The 22,252-nt window shown below is 34.5% G+C and overlaps 1 protein-coding gene across 2 annotated transcripts in view; it reads left to right on the top strand.

Annotated features, from left to right (window-relative positions):
* The window catches only part of LOC127856506 (radical S-adenosyl methionine domain-containing protein 2-like), a 157,147-nt gene that overhangs the window by 115,286 nt on the left and 19,609 nt on the right, over positions 1-22,252 (top strand). The gene's annotated exons all lie outside the window — the stretch shown is intronic.

Below are 22,252 nucleotides of genomic sequence, written 5' to 3'. Positions count from 1 at the left end.
ACATTATGATCATCAGAAATTGGTTAATTTTAATTTAGTACTACACACAAATTCAACATGGCGTCGAAATGGCCGCCATGATTGCTGCTAAAACCTATTTATGATCATAATTATGTAACTATCAACTTAAATTTGACGAATTTGGTGTCTATACCCAGGTTTATGGGGGCTAAGAACACATAAATATAATCAGACAAAGTGTAAGTTAATAATGTAACACATAAATTTAACATGACGTCCTAAATGGCCGTCAAGATGGCCGCAAAGATGGTCGTCAAACCTATAAATTGATCACAACTATGTTACTCTCCACTCAAATTTGACGATTTTGGTGTCTATACATAGGTTTCAGGGGGCAAAGTACACATTAAGATCATCAGACATTGTTTAAGTTTATTATATTACACAAATCCAACACAGCGTCCAAAATGGCCGGCAAGATGGCCGCCAGAACATATTTATGATTATAAAATATAACTATGTAACTATCCACTCAAATTTGATGAATTTAGTGTATATACCCAGGTTTCAGAGAGCAAACAATACAGTAATATCACATTTATATCATCAGACAAAATGTAAGCTAATTATGTTACACAGAAATCCAACACGGCGTCCAAAATGGCCATCAACACAATACGTCCATAAAGTCCATAACTTGTTACTCAAACGTTATGGTTGTTATGTAAACTGCCATAGTTTAGGAGGTAAGAAACACTTAAATTTAATTGAGATTATCACTAAGGTGTTGAATAATCATAAAATCCAATTTACGGCATTCGGAAGATAGAATGAACCTGCACATGGCTTCATGATAGGATCAGGTTTTACTAACTTATGTAGACTTGATTTTTTACCGTTGCTGGAAATCATTGAAAATTAATTACAGCCTGAATAAGCACGGGTTCTTTCAAAAGGTTCATATGATACACTTTGCGTTCCTTTGACTATTTATTTACATAAAAGCGGAAGTAGATGGTCTTATTGTCCTGTTCGGAGTAATGCCGGATCAAGATGAGCAAAGCTGTATCCTCGCCCACCAACGTTGTGGTGCTACGACGGGATCGTAATACTGTATTTAACAATTTGAACGTCTGCATCCCCTGAAGACAGAACAACATAGCATCCCATTTTAATCAGGGTTGTGCTGATCGGAGCAATCATGCCGGCCTTGTTTCTGTCACGAAAAAAAAGTATTTCTTATTTTCATGAGCATTCTGTTCTTTGCTGAAACGCGCAATATGATTCACATTTCCGGTGCGTTTTGTCTTTGTTATAATCACCGTCTTCGTAGCCATCGAACCCCACTGTCGCTTGTCCGTACTATCTTTCACTGAATCTGCATAAGACTCGGCTATTGCGTTATATGCGTCGCCCTTCTCTATGGTTAACGATGCAGCAAAGTGCCACCACCATGCATCTGTTTCATGAATACAGTTCTTCACAGCCTCACATGATGTGTCTACAGCATACTCTCAAATTGCCTGAGCGATCTGAGGCTTATCTGCTGTACAAAGTATGTTCTTGGCTTCAAATAATGCAGCAGGATGGGAGCTCAGCTCAGGCAATACGATTGCAAGGGAAGGATCTCCATATTTTGACATCACCAGAAAACGCTGTAACAGAAGATCATGATCAAAAGCACTGTCAGAAGCGATCTTAACAGCCAAGCTATTCCAAAGATATTTGGCTCTGTATTTTCTCTTGAATTTATAAGCAAAGACCGACTTTCCTATGATATCTCTTATGATCATTTTCCCAACCGCCTCAATTGCATGAACTTTCACGTGTAACCCAGTCACTATCCCATCGACCATGTTTCTGAGAGTAGGGTCTGCTGTGTTTGATGATCAGGTTGTAATCTGTGTCTGAATTTTCTCTAGATCAGAAGAATCCCATTTGATGCACGCTTCAGTTGAGTCTTTGTGTTGTGGACTTGTAGTATAGGTCAGGTCTATGAAATCTTGCATTGCACTGTTGTGCTCGGATGTTGCAGATAGGGCCCAAGGGGTTTGCATTTCCCCAGTCATTCCACTGCCGCGAGTTAGACCACATGTGCTCTATAACAACATCATCGATGTTTGCTCAATAACAATATCAAGTCCTAGCCCAGCCCAGCACTGATGGCTCCTACAAACAACGTGAAAACCAATACCGAACTTTCGATAAACGTCCGGGTGCGTTTCCTCTAGGTTGATTATTTGCTGCAGATATATGTAGTAATACTCAGATTGCAGATAAAACCAACACCCAGTACGATATGCTTTAATCAACAACCTTAAATTGTTAATCATAAGCTAATACTTTAGCCATACTATGCTTGACTACTTTGAGGTCTGGGCAATTTCATGTTTCTACTTCTCTGTAGCCCTCTCGAGTTTGATCAAAATCGCATAACATATCATATGCTAGCTTCGTTTTGCCCCTCAAAAAGGAAGGGTACAAATCCTTGGCATGATCCAGCAGCATCTGAATGTCTGGATCATCCTTGGTCATTTCGGCTGAAAGCTGGCTGTGTATGCACTTTACAACAAGAAGATGGTCCCGTGAAGCCCTCTGGACTGCTTTTCGTATCACAATGTGCACAATTGAATTTCTCAATAGACAGCCTCAAGTATGTTTTTGAGAGCGGTTTCTTCCCCCCTCCCCCCCCCCCCCGCAAGTTCATACGTTTATGAAACATCCCAAATTTTGAACAACATTTTCAACTACTTTGTGGCGCATCAATGATGATTTCGGCAGCTTTCCAATACAAGGGATAGTCAAACGTAACAATGATGTGAAGGTTGTGGCAAGGTTGCAAACTAAGACTAATGTTGACAGAATGCACGCTTTGTCCCCATTGAACGTATTAATCATAGGCAAGAATTTGACTGACAACAGCTCAGGGTACTAGATTTGCTGATGCAAGATGCGCACCATTCACTGCCAATTCAGTGTTGCCTGAAGCTGAAAATATCGATCCTCTTGTCAAAATCCAGAAATTGCCAAACTATGGCGTTTCACATAACAAGCATCACGTCAAAAGTAATGGACTTGCCGTCCTTTGTATTGTGTCATTGGACGCCATGTGAGATTTCTGTGTAACATAATAAACTTAAACTATGTCTGACAATCGAAATGGACGCCATGTTGGATTTGTGTGTAATATAGTAAACTTAAACAATGTCTGATTATCTTAATGTGTTATTTGCCCCTTGAAACCTATGTATATCCACCAAAATAATCAAATTTGAGTGGATATTTACATAGTTATGATCATTAATATGTTTTGGTGGTCATCTTGGCGGCCATTTTAGACACCATGTTGGATTTGGGTGTACTATTGTTAACTTAAACAATGTCTGATGATCTTTATGTGTTCTTTGCCCCTTTAAACGTAGGTATAGACACCAAACCCATTAAAGTTGAGTGGATAGTTACATAGTTTTGATCATTAATAGGTTTTGGTGGATATCTTGACGGCCATTTTGTACGCCCTTTTAAATTTGGGTGTAATATAATAAACCTATACAATGTATGATGATCTTAATGTATTCTTGGCCCCTTGAAGCCCATATATAGCCATCAAAATAATCAAATTTGAGTGGATATTTACATAGTTATGATCATTTATAGGTTTTTGCGGCCATCTTGGCGGCCATTTTTGACGCCATGTTGGATTTGTGAGTACTATTGTACACTTAAACAATGTCTGATGATCTTTATGTGGTATATGCCCCTTGAAACTTAGGAATATACACCAAATTCATCATATTGTATTGTATAGTTAGATAGTTGTGAACATTAATAGGAATTGGCGGCCATCTTTGCGGCCATCTTGAAAAAAACTTTCCGGGGGTCCGATTGTGGTAAACGTTTGATATGTTTTTAAGAAGCTTCTACCCTACCAGGTTCAGTATAAATACCTTTTGTAGCAATTTTTTGGTGTTTGGAGTTTTTTTTTCATATATTGACCCTACTAATATGGAGGCTCGCTAGTTTTTAGGAATTTTTCTTGCACTCTCATTACTATTCATAGATATGCAAATGTATTAATTTTGCATTTTTTAACTGCAGATCATAATAGGAATTATTCATAATCTTCATTTTTACACCAAATCTTTTTGTCTAGAACCAGTTTTTAAGAAATATTTGATAATTAAACTAGCTAAACTAGCTAGTTAGTCAAAGCATGACGGTTGCCATAGAAACAGCTCAATAATAACTTATAGCTGCCCAACTCAGATTGTAATAACACATTGTGTTTCTTTATATTTAGTATACAATCAAGTAAGATAGGTGGTGTTTTTGGTACACCCCAACCCATCTGGCTGATAGACTAATGTGTCGTATAAAAAATTGCTTACTGATAAGTAGATAACATAACTGTACGCTATATAAACTAATCTTTAATGTATATATTTGCTTCACTATTGCGTTTTTATCGATTGATACTTAACTAATTGTGCTTTTTGTGTGATCAAATTACAACACTTAGTGTCTTCTTATCAAATTATATACCGCCTTTTTAAAGTGCCCTTATGCAAACAGTATAATTGTACTACCCAAACATCACCCTTATTATGAACGCATATATCCAAACTCTGTTAGCATAGTCTTCAAGCAGTTCTTTCTCAAAAAAGTGTTTATCTATCCAACAATCTTCATCTACTAGCCCATATACATCCCATATTGATTCCATATCTATCCCATATCCATCCCATATCCATTACATATCTATCCCATATCCATCCTATATCCAAATTAGTTTTGTTTATTTTCGAAACGTCCAAACTACGTTAATTGCCTGCCCGAACATTATCCATCCAAACAGTATTCAACAATAATTTCAAAACAACATTCACCTCTTATATATATAAAAAATCATTTAACATAGAGTTACTATTTTACTTTTTCAATATATAGTTGTTAATATTTAATGGAACATTAGGCAATTATATACCTTATGCAATATATGTCATTTGACATTAATTTCACAACATTTAATATATAACACAACACAATTTTCATAGAAATCTAGTCCCACGTGTAAATGATGAAAAACGATGTCATTAGAATATAAAAAAACATTAGCCACATTAATGAACAAACGTTCTCAATTGTGGACTTATAATAAATGATTTGCTCTTTTTGCAGTCAAACCAAACAAAGTTTGGACGACTCGCAATCCGATACGTAGGAAACATCGAGCTATCTGCTATGTACAGGCACAGCACATAGTGAGCATTAGGAAGATAGTTCATATTATACTCAGATGTTCGAGGTACGAATTTCCATACATTGTATAAATCTTTTAAAGTTGCGTATTTATGTTACTGTTAGTTGTGTGGATATAAAACCATGGGAATCTGCATCCTGCAAATTAACACTACATACGTACACTGTGAGCATTGAAAAGTGCCTTTTTTAAGCAGAAATTGTAATTTGATAAATATTACTCAACTGAGTTATTTAAATGCAATTACATTGAATTGCTATTTTCTGTTGTTGTTGTTTGTTTTGTTTTTTGATTTGTTTTTGTTTTTTTATTTGGGGGGGGGGGGGGGCTAAACTGAATACAGATACACAGAGACATGTTATTTCGTTTTTGTTTAACTCGTGTGCTTTGTGATACATTCTGGGTCAAATGTGTTGCTCGGAGGAGCAAACCATTACATCGATTTTAACCGATTTAAAAGCTTTATATTGATCGTTCCTATGCGAAGATACACACTTTTATCTTTTTATACATTCAATTTACATGGCAAAACTGTAACGTGCGACCTTTGGAACTCGACTTCATCTGCCTATTCTCCCATCTAGCACATTTAAATACTATGTTTGTGTTTGATTGTTAAAAAATATGACATGTCATCCCGTCTAGAGTTCAATGAATGATCAAGAGGGTACGGATGATGAAGCTACATAAACAGTGAGTTATCCAGCGACATATGAACAATAGAAATACAAGATAATGCGCATGTGTAAGAATGGATGAGAAATCATCATAGGTAATAAGTACAGTTTTCTTGACGATATGAGGTAATTCGGATACGCATCATAAACATACGGTTACTATATACATGTATATTTTATATGTTTTAAGATGATATCCCTTAATGAAGGACGTGTTTTTACCAGGGATATACAATTTGATAAAGTCGTTTATTTAAGGTGTTTACGGACTTGTGTTTACGGACTAAATACGAGGTACGAAAGTACACTTGTTTTCATAGAAGTTCTATCACGATGTAAGTTGGATATTTATTCAGGTGGGCGCCGCCATCTTGAAAATGAACGCATATACATGCTTTTAGTGCAGGCAAATATTCAGACACGCCCCACGATAAGCACAATATGTATACTCTTTAAATAAAACTGGATATAGAGCGGAACAAAACGGAGTGGTCTTGGGGAGAAAAGCTGTAAGTAGAAACCCCAAGTTGTTTAAAAGCGCAAGTGAGAGTCAGTAATTACAGCAAATGAGATAACCCGGCTGGAACACCGTAATACGACCGATTATTTATCCATAATTAAAAGGCTCTTAATTTCATCTGACGATATTCCCGAACATAAAAACACCATCTAGGTTAATGAGTCAAAGAGGAAATCATTGATTGTGATACCTTGTTGGGACGTCATATTTTGTAGAACAGTTGCTTAACAGTATGCTATCGACAGGCCTTCAGATAACTCGTGCGACTGTATCGTACACGAGATTATACTAAATCCATTTATCCAAATTAAATATATTCGAATTCGCAAAAATATCAAATTGTTGTTGGAATATAATACCATTTACACATATGAAGTTCGTATGCAACATAATACGTGTATACAGTATATGATTGTAATATAATGAAATTTGGAATAGTTCTTAATACTGATAATAACGAAGAAAAACATCAAATAAAAATGTATCTGTCCTAAGGATTGAACCCGGTACCTCCAGGAGCAAAACCTAACTCTTAAACACCACACAATTGATCTTTTTTAGTTGACGTCTTATAAAGCTAAGAAACGTGTTTGCTTAATTAACGAATAAAACCGTTACAAACGCATTATAATGTTTACCATTAAAGATTATCAATAAACGAGAGCGTATTGTTCACATTACTCATAGCAAGGAATGTAATTATGTTTTGTTTGAATATAAATCATACATTCTGTTTTGAATGTATGACCTATTTTGAAAATACTCATCTTTTTTCAAACTGTGAACAATTCCCTTTAAATATACCAACTTATAACAGAGCTTCATTAAATCTTAACGCCAAATCGTTTCTTATAGATCATTGAAGATTGTAACAAGATATGTAATCCATTTATTTATAGGCGCATTTCCAATGTGGAATACCTGAGTTTTAAAGTTGCAAATATCATATTTCAGGTTTTAATTTTTGCTTTATCATGTCATCCATTTGATATGAATTTCAAACTCAGTGATTGTCCTTCATTGTCATTGAAGACATCGATTGAAAAACATAACAGTTGAAGAGCATGTAACTTTACAGCGGACTTTTAACAGCGAAACAAGTGTGAGTTCTCCAAGCATTTTATTATTTTATCATCTTTTCTTAATTGTAAAAGCTTTAAAATTGAGGTTCAACATGGCATTTAATAATATATTATCATTAATTTAAATTATACAAGGTCATTTGTGTTAGTTATTGAAGGTTTGATTATTTTATTGATTGAAATTTATAAAACTAATGTATTAAGTTAATACTTATTTTTACTCGATTTTGATCTAAATTACAACTTGATTCATTCATATATTTAAAGGGGCCTTTTCACAGATTTTGGCATTTTTTTAACTTATTCATTAAATGCTTTATATTGATAAATGTAAACATTGGATCGTAAAAGCTCCAGTAAAAAATCAAGAAAAAAAATAAAAAAAGGAAAAGAACATTGCCCGGAGCAGGTTTCGAACCAGTGACCCCTGGAGTCCTGCCAGAGTCCTGAAGTAAAAACGCTTTAGCTTACTGAGCTATTCCGCCGAGTACACAAGCATGACGTATTTTATACCTTATATAAGCAATCTTCGTAGTTTCACAAAATTTGACGACAAAAACAGAACTCTCCAAATTATTCAATCGTTTCGCGTTGCAACGCTTTATAATTTTTAGGTTTTAAAATCGTCAAAAGATGCATATAATGGCTATATTAGAGCATGGTTAATGTTCAGTATTACTGTTTCCTCACAAATATCATAACTGAAACGAAAACTTACGAATCTGAAACAATTTTTTTCAATTTTGTCAATTTACCAAAGCGTGAAAAGATCCCTTTAAAATAATATTTATTCTTCCTCCTTCGAAATACAATACTTAAATGCTCACAATTTCATAGCTATTTTTTAATAGAATTAACATGCTTTACTATTCGCTAAAACAACAAATACACAAGCAGAATAAGGTATCAAAATTCAACTAAGCTGACATCTTAAAGCGACGACAATATCATTCGACGGAAAACACAAGCATGTACTAAATGTCATATTGGGCACCGATTAAATACCGAATACACCGTACGAAGGTTCGATACACAATTTCAAATATAAATCAAAGCGCTGAAGGCACTGACGTTGTTCGCTATTGCATAAACTTAGACGCAACTCAGTTTTCAAAAGTATGTTATAGCTTTTTATATTACAGGTTTGAAATGAACACAACACATTCTAATTTATAAAGAGTGTGTCTTAAAGCACAGGTCGAGATGTGTGTGCACTGTATATCCTCATATTTATGTTATAAAGATAACTTAGACAAAATAACAACAATATGTCTCTTTTTTTCGCAATTTCTTCATATTTTTGGTTGCCTTGCTTAAGAATAACAAGCCTAGAATCATGCAAATGTTGTGTTATATGTATCTAATACTATCTAATTTTCTTTTAATTATTGAGCAACCGTTTTGCCGACATGACAAACTTTAAATGCATCATGTCTTGTTGTGAGCCGGAATTGAAAAAGCTGGTGCCCTGCTTTTTAACCCAACTGTAACCAACTTTTGATATTGAGTTTCCTGGGCTTAAATCTACTGGCCCCACGCTAACAGGCAACCACTAAACCTGTAAGTTATTCATGATGTTAGATCTGACAGTGTATTGAACTCATTCAATGTGCAAGTCTGAAGACATTAAAGGGACCTTTTCACGTTTTGGTAAATTGAAAAAAATAAACGATTTGATAATTTGGAGAGTTCTGTTGTTGTCGTCATATTTGTTTCATAAAACCATGATTGCTTATATAAAGTATAAAATACATCTCTCATTGTATGAGCAAGGATGGCCGAGTTGTCTAACCGATAGACTTTTATTCCAGGGGTAAGTGGTTCGAGCCCGGTTGGGGGTAACTTTTTGTGTTTCTTTAATTTTATTCTTGTCTTTTTTTAATGGAGCTTTTAAGATCCAATGTCAACGTGTATCAATATTAAGCATTTAATTACAAACTGTGAAAAGGTCCATTTAAGATGCTTACTAAAAATGCCACAAGGTAAACATTTAGAACTCATTGGCTGTTTATTTGATTTATTAATAAAAGTGATTTTGTTTATTAACTTTGTCAGCGAGGTTACTTTGAAGTTATAATCACTTTTATCTTTTTTTTAATCATTTATAAAAAATATAATTTTAGCTTCATTTTGGGAAAACAGGGCTTAATGCATATGCATTAATTGTCATCCCAGTACCAGAGTCTCTCTTTAAACGAAAACCACATTACAATCTGAAAGTGTCGTCCTTGCTTAGCTTGTGCGCATTGCACAGGCAAATCAGTGTGCACAGGCTAATCCTTTTTGACATGCATTAAACCCCGTTTTCCATGAAAGCAGCCAATATGTACAAATTTCAATGAAAAACTGGCCAATGTCGTCGCACAAGCTGTTAAAAACTAGACTGGCTAATGTCGTCGCACAAGCTGTAAAACACGATTGATTGCATACACACACTGGCTGTCTGCAGTGTACCAGTGGTGAAGTATAAACAGGCAGATGTGGTGGTTATCGTTTCTAGCGTAGTTAAGAGCAGACTGACTTTAAAAATTCCTTTACATTAGTTGTCCGCTAAGGCGAACAACTAAAAACGTTTCATTGACAGCCGTTCAAAATTTAGTTGACGTAGAAGACCAAGAGAGGTGGACAAAGTAAGTGACTTACATTTATTTTACAAAAACAACAGACTGTTGCATGCAAGATTAATTACATCTAACCTTTAGAAAACCTGTAATAATTTTTGTCACAGAAAAGAAACAGAAATGTGTACTTCTATTGGTTTATGTGTGTACATTATTGCTGATAAAAAATAAACAAAAATAGATGTCCCACGTTAATTGGATACATTCATTACGCTTGGACGCTTGTAGATAGATGTGCTTTATTAATGAAAAAGGCAACATGCCCATCATTTAAATTTAGAACACATGACTAAGAAATATATAACCGGTTGATGGTGGGGCATGTTACGTAATGTTATATATCAGCACACACATATGGTAACTTAACGATACAACAAGATGTAGTTTTGTTATAACAAACGTCTGAAAGCAATGGAAGGAATCAAGACTTTATTTGTCTAAGGCCATAGTCTTCTGAATCTTTCGACAAAAATATACCTAAATGGCATTACATTTTATTTTTAAAAAGTGTCGATTTAAGTATGAACAGCATATTTTAAACATATTTCAAATATATAATAAATTATGTTATATGCTCCAAAAAGGATGATCGGAATAAACACAAAATATGAGAAAATACACAAATGTATATGAAATCTAGGTATCTAAATTTTTTTTTAATTTTATTTGTAGGATGTGAATTGTATATTGCTTATGAGATAGCCAAAATAAAGAAACACTTACGTACGTATGACTAAGTGTGTTTTTTTTTTCCAGATACATTTACATACCAGGTCCATTGTTCAATATTATGCTACATATATTATTTTATTACAGCAGGCGTATACAATGGCGGAACTGGAGTCGAAATCCTCCGTATTTTTATTAGTAACAGGTCCACGCAGCTCTGCAGTAAGTGCATGATTTTTATTTGTGGTTTTATTAAATTTAAATAGTACACTTGTGTTTTTAATATATGTATGAAAAAGGTAATGGCCTTCGGTGTTTAAAAGAAAACGTCATGATATATCGTGCATTCGACCCAAATCTTGTTAAGAATAAACTAGGGGCAAAAAAAGACTTACGTGTTAAACATTTTAAAGAATTAATCATATGCAAAATAACATGAATATTAGTATGCAGCATAAGCAACAATTGAGAAGCAACTAAAAAGATATTTGTTAATATTAAAGTATTGTGCAGGGTGATGTTAAATACTGTTAATCATGGATATATAATGTATCCTTGGCTAGGCGATGAAATCCCGAAAACGCAATTATTTTCGTACATCTCATGGTTTGTTTTTGTATATAAAAATTGACATCTCTCTATAAAAAAGGAGGTTTAATGTATACGGGTAAAGTAACGTTCAAGATTAGCCTGTGCAGTCCGCAAAACAATATCAAAAAAGCGGAAATGTTCGTCCCTGATTAGCCTGTGCGGACTATTTTCACACCATTTTGCTCCTATATACTTTTTCTGACAGTCAAGCGACGTTTGCTCGGATTCAGTCAAAATCAGTGACGACTTTCTAAATAGCCATGTTAATCCCGATCGTTATCATTCTTTTGATGACGTGAGGTCAGCCATAAGGCAGCAAGGGGTGGAAACATGCAACGTTATTTTCGGTTAGTTAAATGATTTTTGTTTTGGTTTTTAATATTGTATTCTCGAAGCATCATTTTATACTCAAGTACCGAAATAGAGAAATCATATGTATTTTCAGACAATGTGTAAGTGATCAAGTAAGGAGTACGAAAAAAATGGGATGAAAGAAGAGGTTTTTTCACAAACCTATTAAAAAAAGGAAAACAGGGCAAATGCGAACACAAAATGTTAAACCAAAATCTATTTGTTTTATGTATATTATCCGAAAACGTTAGAAATTGTTTTCTTAATGTTTTCCTATATTTTTTGTTTAAAGCAATCATTTCTTCAATACTAAGTTTATTTTACTGATTTAATAAATTTGCGTTATCACCGATGTTCATGTGTTCGCTTTTCTTCTGTTAGTATTTAACAAAAATTCGTCGCCATTATAAAATTCGTAGATCGGAGCTGTAACTGTAAAATTAGGTGACATGGTTTGATGTGCTGTAGGTAAATGATGTGAAGTGATCAGGATAAATTAATAAATTGTGCAATAACTGTTTTTCAAACGTCAGAATCTTGTTATCAAATGTGATACCTCGTGAAGAAATAAGCGATAATATTCTTTATTTTTATACAATGATTCGGCTGGTTCACTTTTTGTTGGTATTTCCAGACTGTGAATAATTCTAAATTTGTGGAAAAAAAATGTTTGCCTTATTTAAGCAGTTATATTAATAGCGATCGTGTCATAAACTCGAAGATTAAGGACGATCTACATAATAACTCAATTATATTATGTTTATATGATTGAAATCTAAAATGTGTACATAGACGGTTGTGGAAAAAATTGGGTCAAAATGCAACATCATTATTAAATATTACTGCATACCATATGTTGTAACTGATATGTAATCAATATGTGATGTAATTATTGTCTTGGCTAACAGATCTTTTCCAAAGGCCGCCTTGTTAGAAATACTAAATCTCCAGTTTAATTGTGTGAAATTGTGTGAAAACCAGTTTGAAGAATAATCACTAGGCGTGTTATAATTTAACAAAGCCTGCATGTTCTTGTGCAACATAAGTATCCGTTTGTGTTGAAGCAATTGACTATACCATCAGCAATGAGACAAGTGGCAGCAAAACATTTGGTGGAAAAAGTCTACATGACTTATCGGTTGTAAATCCATATCAAAAGGTAAATTATTACTTCTCTTAATCTAAATATTAATTGTGGTTATTTTGAGTTCGCTTAGATGTCGGTTTACTAACCCTGTCGGTAAATATGTTTTCATTGTAGAGATGCATATTATTTTCAAACAATAAAAGTGTTTCTGCTCAGTTTGGCGTGCTCTTACGATTTGGGGAAGTGGAACCAGATAGCCCAAAGGAAACACCAGTAGCAAATGGTGACACACAATAAAACGTAGCGATCCTGTCAGGACAGTGAACGTACCTACAACTTTGACTGCCACTGTTAAAACTAAATAAACTAATTTATAATTTCATAGGTGATAACTGCAATCGGTGAAACAATTGACCCAATGAGAGGAGAGAATAAAACCATTAATGCATTTGGCTTCGGAGACAATGAAGTCAAAGACAAACGTATATTTCCGCTTAGTCAGGTATGAAAGCAAAAAACTCTACGGATATGATATAAAAATAAGTTTTCTACTTCTACTACAACACCCATACTATTACTACTACTACTACTACTACTACTACTACTACTACTACTACTACTACTACTACTACTACTACTACTACTACTACTACTACTACTACTACTACTACTACTACTACTACTACTACTACTACTATTACTACTACTACTACTACTACTACTTCTACTAGACGACGATTTGTATCAGTCAACTTTCGTTTAAAGCAGAACACACATATTTTTGATCCATATACACAAAGCGCTATGAATGTAAAAATAATTTAAATGAGAACATTATTAAGTTTCCGCAGATTTGTATTGCCTAACAACATATTGTTTTTAAATTAACAGGAACCTTGTTCTTCATTTTACGACATTCTGTGTGCTTATAAAACTAAAACAAAAGATATCAAGTTCGGTGGTCCCACAAGCTTCGTGCCCGTTTTAGAAGAGGCAATACGCATAGTAAAGGAAACGGGCAAGGTGTGAAACCTCAGATTTATTGACATTTATGCTTGTTTTGTTTTTTAATTATCTAAAATTTAGACAACTTTTCATTTAATTTTCTGTTTTACTTTGGCATTTTGTAATCGTATGATACAGGTTTAAATATCGATAATTCCTTTGCAGTAATCAAAACTCGAAAATAAAATAATTTGATTTTACTGGGGTCTCTTTGGGAATTCTCAATCATGTTTGTGTAACAACTCTTAGATTGTAAATCAAATACGTAAGTTACTTCATTTAGTTAAAGCCAATCAGTTGTTTCGTTTAAAATCTTCTAATTTCAGTACCACATACTTATAATAGTTGCCGACGGTCAAGTCACCGAAGAGCACAGCAGTCTCAAGGCAATCATCGAAGCCTCTGACTATGCCCTCTCTATTGTGGTAATAGGCGTAGGAGACGGGCCATGGGAACTTATGGAAGAATGGGATGACTTGGAGAATTTCAACAACAAAGTAGCTGAACAAGGATTATCTAACAGGAGATTTGACAATTTTCAGTTTGTGAATTACCACAAAATCACAAACAAGGCGAAGAATCCCGATATTGCACTAGCACTCGCCGCGCTAATGGAAATTCCTGATCAGTATAAATTTATCAAGGAAAACATATTAGTTAATGTTTAATGTATATCAAGGAACACACATTGGTAAAATATTGGTAAATGTTTATAAAAAAACACGAAAATTTTTCAAGGAAAAAAAAATGTGATTGTTAAATACACAACAAGCAAAACATAGTGCTTAATGTTTCATACACAGAAAAAAAGTTTATGAAGGAAAGCCTTTTGGTAAATTTTAATACACAGCAACAAAATTTAGCAAGAAAAACTTTTTGTTTCATGTTTAATGGAGGAATACATATGAGTGAATGGTAAATGCTCAGCATTAAAGTTTTTCAAGGAAACACTATGGGGCTAAATTTTAGCGAACATCAACAAAGTTTATCAAGAAATTCCTCTTGGTTAATGTTTAATGCACAGTAACAATTTTTTTTAACAAACACCTATTGGTTAATGTGTAATACACAGAGCCGCTGTTTATAAAGGGAAACTTGTTGGTTAATGTTTAATGCGCAGCAACAAAGATTATCAAGGAGAACCAATTGATAAATGTTGAATGCACAGCAACGCATAAGTGCGAGTTTACAAGTTTATTGACTTGTTTAGCAAAATTGAAAATAAGACATGTCTCAAATATCATGACATCTTGTAAAGTTATACGTTGTTTTATGGCTGTGATATATATATGCAAAGTTTTACTTTCAGTTATTTTTTCACATATTGTTTCATCTACTCGTCATCGTTTCTGCGTGTACGGAGTTATATATATAACTATTTGTTAAGTTATTGGTCGTTGTTATTTTTGCAGGAATATTCATACCGTTTGTTTATGCGCATGTATAATGTTATAATGCATACACTTACAAAGTTGTATACTTTAACACAAACATAACATATCATGTACCTTAAACGAAGCAGTTCGTTGTACTATTGTGCATCTCAGACTTCTTCCATGTAGATTGCTCGGATTTTAGCGCAAGGTACATGTATTTCCTGTTAAAGTTATATTGTTATTCAATGACACAACTGAATAATGGTAATCCTATGCAATGTTCAATGTGGATAATGGCTTACATTCTCACCTGCAAACAGATGTATTTAAAAAGTGAAGGAAGTTCATGTTGACATTTTATTTCACGATAGGTTTGTTTTTGTAATTTTGGTAGTCCATCATTTGGGGCCATTTAATTATAAAGAATCCATTCATGCTGTTTTTTGTTCTTTCAGCTTTGACATTTAGTGAAGGGCACGTTTTTTTATCATTCTCAACGCATCAAATTGTTTGATAGTTCCTATACACATGTTTTACCGTTGATACATCGATACACATCATGATCAATATGCCCATCTGCGTACTACCTTGCCGTAACGATACGAGCATCTTCCGTTATAATTAAATATCGGTCGATGCCCATATAGTTGATGACAGGAATGGTATCCCATTCATTATTTTCTTTTTCAGAACTTGATTATATTTCAAAACTAACACCGCTGAATTAAAACATGCACACTATCACCCACGTAGCTGCGAACCAAAAATACTAGATAATTTATTGGCAGCTGTTTAAACCTTAAAGTCTGACAGTTTAGGTATGAACAAGTCTCTAAATGGAAAATAATTTGTTAAAGATGTCCACGTGGAATGGATTCAAGGCAATGAGCGAATGATTCGACTATGAATACGGCTCGTGTCACACGGTCGTCAGTCACATAGATGTGTTCCATTGACACAGTTTGGCTTTTCGAACATTCTATGAAAAACAAACAGGAGCCGTCTTTCCTACGACACATTAACAGCTTTAAATCTGCCGGTTGTTATCACCTCACTTAACCACAATTTATGTTTAAAGAAACACATTAAATGTGGAGATATAATTGTGTTAGAGTAGGAAAATAATTAGTATAATGGTGTTTGTTCTTTATTAAATTTTGCTCATTAAAACAACTTCAGTCATTTTGGCATTCCTTTAAACAATTATGTTAATGAATGTGTGTAATTGAGCACCAAGTAATAAACAAGACCGAAAATTACCAATTCACGACGCGGATTTTCCAGTATGAAGATTTAAAGTCTGGAATGTTCCCAATTGCAGGATTTTTGCGCTACTATTCCCCAATTACCGGTACCGGTACTTTTCCCAATTGTAAAATCAATTAGCAATAAGCAAGACATTGGGATCAATTGGATAACCTCTATAAAACGTTCCATGCAAAGAAATTGTTTAATACTTTGTTTTATTAACAAACATATATATCAGAGGGGATATTCTCGTGACGATAAAGATGGCGACGTCCGTGCCGAAACATGTATTTTTTGCTGTTTATACCTTATATCAGGTTTAATATGTAGTGTTTCGTGTTTAAATAATGGGATTTGCATACAAGGTCATGGAAGGTCACTTTAAGCTATTTTTATATTATAACATACATTGTATGTGTTTGTTTATGTTCATAGTGTTATAGACTTCAGTATTGAGTAGACATTTATACTTTTGTTAGTACGTTTTTATTTTAGGATGGAAACTGAAACTCGTACTGTCCTCAATTGTTAATGTACATTGCTTATTAAATACGTGTTATGATAAGAAGTATGGAAACGTGAATGAAAGTTAATTAATTATAAAGAGTTTAGCAACTCAATCTCATGCTATGTGCTACTGGAAAGTTTTTACGTCATACATACATAGGATTGCGTGAAATACAGTTAGTTTTTTTCTCTGTGAATGCGGCTTAAACAGGAGCAAAAACACATACACACACAAAACGGAAAGAGAGGAATGCTTGTATAACAGACCAAATGACATGTCAAAGAATTTTATGGAACTAGTGCATTGTAGTTTCGCATAAGCGAATAAGGTTATAACGGTTTTTGTTATAGTTCCATATCCTACTTATAATTTCGGACTGTCAAGTATCCGAGGTCAAGAGAACGAAAGACGCAACTGTTAGAGTATCTCAATACGCTCTGTCCATTGTCGTAGTTGGTATTGGGGATGACCCACGGACATTGATGGAAGAATTGGAATCTATTGGAAATCGTGAGGATATAGTGTTTGATTACTTGAAATGTGTGAATTATTAACACATAATGAATGAAGCCGCGAATCCAGATGTTGAAGTGGCAGGGGCGAGACGGGTTAAAATACAAAGCCAACGGCGTTTCGTGAATGATATGGGCTATCTTGAGGATTAGACAAAAAGAGAGATTTCATGATAAAGAAATTAATGAAACGAAATAGGACATGGTTTTGCTAGTGATTACTTATCACATTCCAATATAGACGTTAGCGTGTGTGTTTTTTTTAAGGGTCTAGTTCGAATGGTACGTGTCAAACTTTCGGCAATAAGTCTCTTGCCAACCAGAATAAAACACCATATTTTAATATTTCTCTCCTGCTGTGGTAGCACAACTCGTACGTTGCTTTATTTTGACACGTTTTTGATGCTGGTTTCAAGTTTTGATATATTCTATACAACTTTTGGAAAACATGAAATATATCACTGACTGGTATGCATATGTGGTGTCTCTTGAAGGACGCGTTTTATTACCGAGGATATACAATTAAATCAAATTGTAAATAAAGTGTTAACGGACATGTTAACAAAATGCCGAACAAGCGTTAGACAACAATACAAGCTAATACAGTGTACTTTTCTTCATAACAAAACTATAACAATGTTATTTTTTACATTTATTGTGTGAAAGAAAGGCCAAATTATTTTAATCGGGTGGGCGCCGCCATAGGGCAAGGATAAAGCAGCAAAGTACGTGTTATATGAAAATAGCAGGCAATAATTACAGACAAGTGAAAACACACAAGTACACGTGGAAGCGAGTTGGACTGGAGTATTTATGAAACAGTTGTTGTTTAACAAAAAAAAGAAAAGTGGCCGAATATAAAGAGATTTAAGGAATGCGATAAGGAGAGCAAATATTTTGAAATACCATGTTTAAAACACATGAAAACCGCAATCAAATCTCAAATCTATGAATGAAAACGAATGAAGAGATAGAAGTGACACGACTTTACCAGAATGAGTATTTCAGATAAGTACACGGATACAAGCAGAAATTGTAAAGCCTTTTGAATACAGTATCAAAATAAAAAATCAAAGTTATTTGAACGGTATACAGAGGGAAGGGGATAAGCTGAATATGAAAGTAGAGAGTCTGGAAACGGAGTTCGTGATATTGGGATGCGAATCTGTATGTCAAAAGGGTACGTGCAATATCATCACGAGTGAGATACAATGAGTTCAGCAAAGGGTGGGACCCGAGTGGAACACCATATGACCGTTTAACAATCCATAAGTAAAAGAAGCGTATTTCACAGAACGATTTACCATAGAATACATACATCATCCATATCAACGAGTCCAAGAGAAATTTTCGGTTTGTCATCCCTTGTTGGAACGTTTTTTTGGTAGAACATCTTAATTACTCTATGTTATAGACAGACCTTCAAAACACTCTACATCGCACATGGGATTAATATAAATGTTAATGCATACGAAATGAAGCTTATAATATATCATGACTTAACAAAGTACGATTATAAAAATTGACCAGGATCATGTGCGTGATACTGCACCAATTCATGGGGAATAAATGTTCTTATGCAACGTCAATATGCTACCCAGCACTGCATGCGTAATAGAGTGGAAACGAACCACGGGCGCAATCTCCACGCAGAGGTGTCGTTCCTTGCTCTCACATACACCTCTGCGAAAGGCTCAGTATGCCATATTGCCCAGAAACTGGGCAAAACCGAACAAACGCATTCAGAGTACATTCGATTTGGATTTTTTAGGATCAGAGGCGTGAAATAATGAAATAGGAATTTTTAATTCACGATACATCGTGCAAAAACTTGCGGGTTTTAATGTAACTCTTTGGAACTATGTTATTGCCCATTTACGCAGATAGAATCATTCCACGCACTTCACAAATGTAAACAATTGAACATAACTTTTGATTGACGTTAGGCATTGCTTCGACGTATGTATGTAGGTTTCTTAACATAAAAAACATATCAATTTTATAATAATGAATTCAGACTGATATAAGATATTATGACATGAGGTGGTTTTCTTTAATGCAGTGTGTGTAATGTAGCCGTCGAGCAAGAGATTGTTTAGTACACTGTAACCTCCATGATGAACGCTTGGAATGATCATGACATGAATAGACGCTTTCATAAAAATAGTCCGTTCTGAGCCCATCCCAGAGGTGAATGTAATGTAACCGTCGCGCAAGAGATTGCAACGGGCAGACCAAAAACACTACCAATCACTAAACCAATACGTCTGTACCATGTAACTACTATAGTATAGATATTTACAATAAGTGGGAACATACACAGAAACGAAGGAGACGTCGTGATGGTGGATGAGTATTACAATAAAATATGCAAATACATCGGCAAAGTATTATAACAGCAACGACTTTAACAGTTCATTGCAAATGCATCCCCATTTCATTCAAATATAGGATGTTTAATATTAAAATGAAACTCATAAGTTCAATCGAAAAACGCGTGTGTTTAGCTCAATGCCATATGATGCTCCAATGCACATCAGTTTAAAATATCGTGTAATACACACTCGCATGGTCTCAAAATTATATGAAAACTGCGCAATGCATGTTATTCGATGCCTTTTTATCGGCTCGATAAGCAGGCATAAGTAACTTCGTGTTCACTTTAGTGTGTATTTGGACATAGAACAGACTGAGGTAAAATATAAAATATCTGTCATTTAGTATGTAAATTATCTGACCAGGTTTAAACAATCTATGCGTTAATGTCTTGTTTATGCTTATATGATTGCCAACACATGATGGGCAAACATTAACCTGCACACGTTATGTGAACCTAATACATGTATAATTATTCAACTTTCATCTGCAGTAACTCAAACCGTAAACACTGCTATGATATATAATTAACTGTTTTTTAAGTCGGCAGTTTCCAAATAGTTCATATCATACTACAACATCCACTTTAATTGCGCATTTATTCTTATATAATAATATACTTCACTGTTCAATTATCCCACTAAGTTCACATTAGCGCAAAGTGCTCAGGGTAAGCTATTGTGATAAATCTATGTCCTGCGTCCGTCATCGAGCGGTGTCAAGTGTGTGTTGTGCCTCGTTAATCTTAAGCTCTCTGCCACTCTGGAGGCCACATTTGTATTCCTATCTGAATTGAAAGAATTTTGTCAGAATGTTTGTGTGGACAATATCAAGGTCGAGTTTGAATCTCGGTCACGTTCATCCGAAACCTAGGTCAAATACAATTAAAACCATGTTACAACTCTAGAGACCACACTTACGACTCAATCTTGATGGAACTTGATCAGAATCCTGTTTAAAAAAACATAGGCAGAGTTCTAATATAAACAATAGAAAACAGGTCAAATCTATATAAACTTTGATGAAACTTATTTTAAATGTGGGCCATGTGCGTCCAAAAACTAAGTCACCATGTCAAATTTAAGAAATACAAACTGGGTCCGAATGTTTATCTTGACAGTATGTAGACTGTGTTCGAATCTTGATTACGTGCATTACAAAAACTAGTACCCCAGATCAAATTAAGAACAAAACTTGTTACCACTTTAGTCACAAGCTATAAATTATGTAGCACGTGAAACAACTCTAATTAATATTGAATACATGACACAGTTACTTCCTTTCGACTGCAAAGTTATTTAGTATAATCCAATTTACTTGTGTGTATCATGTGTGTGTTATTCTTATTCAAGGTTCGATTTGTTATGCCCCCTTCAAAGAAGGCGGTTAATAGCAGTCGCACCGTCGGTCTGTTTTCTGTAAGAAATATCTTGACTCAGCCATAACTTTTCCATAAGTGGTTAAAGGTCAGATATGGTCCTGTAATTGCTTGACATCCTCTTTTTGCAAATTATTTGCCGTTTATTCAGTAATTAAAAATACAAAAGTAACCCACCATAAGACGACGTTCCGCAACCGTGGCACTATAACAAGGGTCAAGGTCACATGTAGAAGTAATGAGTCAAATTACGCCATAAACAACTAGAATATTAATATCTCCGTCATTACTTTGCCATATGTTTGTGGACTTTGAAACAACTTGGCAAATATGCAATCTATTATAATACGACGAGTCACGTGTAAATCATATCTCAGTACCTCAAACGTCAATGACACACTGAAAAGTTCAAAGATAAATTTGGCCATAACATAGCTTGTCCTGACTGTAAAGTTGTCATTCTTTATGCTATTTTAATATAACTTACAACAGATGACAACTATTAAGAGACGACATTGTGTATGTATTAATCGTTATTGTACCTCAAGGGTTAAGGTAACGGAGTTTTTAGAAAAAGGTGACATGTAAGTGCACAGTTCATAAATCTATCATGTCAAGTCTTCCATAATGTGTGTTCAAGAACTCAGGTGTGATCTTAAGGGTTAAAATGGCCGTCTTGTTATAAATTATTAATTGAAGTTATAGTCAAATAAGAACATTCGACAACAACCGAGTTGAGCATACTTAGATTTAACAATATGTTTGCTTATACTTTAGGTGATACAATACATACAGCTATGGAAGACAAGCAGACAAGTAAACGACGGGTTGATGCGTCGGCATCATCACGTATAACAAAAGCCCCAATCCAAATACCACGCAAAGTAAAGTCTGGTCGTGTAGCTAAGGCATATAAAGCCAGCCCAGTACATGGAAAGAACAAAAATTCAGTGCAAGGACAAAATCAGATTGTAAGTTTTGCAACTGGTAGAAGCAGATATTTCAACGAAGTGGAATCGAGTATCCCGTT

This window comes from Dreissena polymorpha, chromosome 13 (assembly GCF_020536995.1).
Source record: "Dreissena polymorpha isolate Duluth1 chromosome 13, UMN_Dpol_1.0, whole genome shotgun sequence".
Classification (NCBI taxonomy): domain Eukaryota; kingdom Metazoa; phylum Mollusca; class Bivalvia; order Myida; family Dreissenidae; genus Dreissena; species Dreissena polymorpha.
Note: the sequence above shows the minus strand (reverse complement) of the source record. Positions and strands in the feature narration are given on the sequence as shown.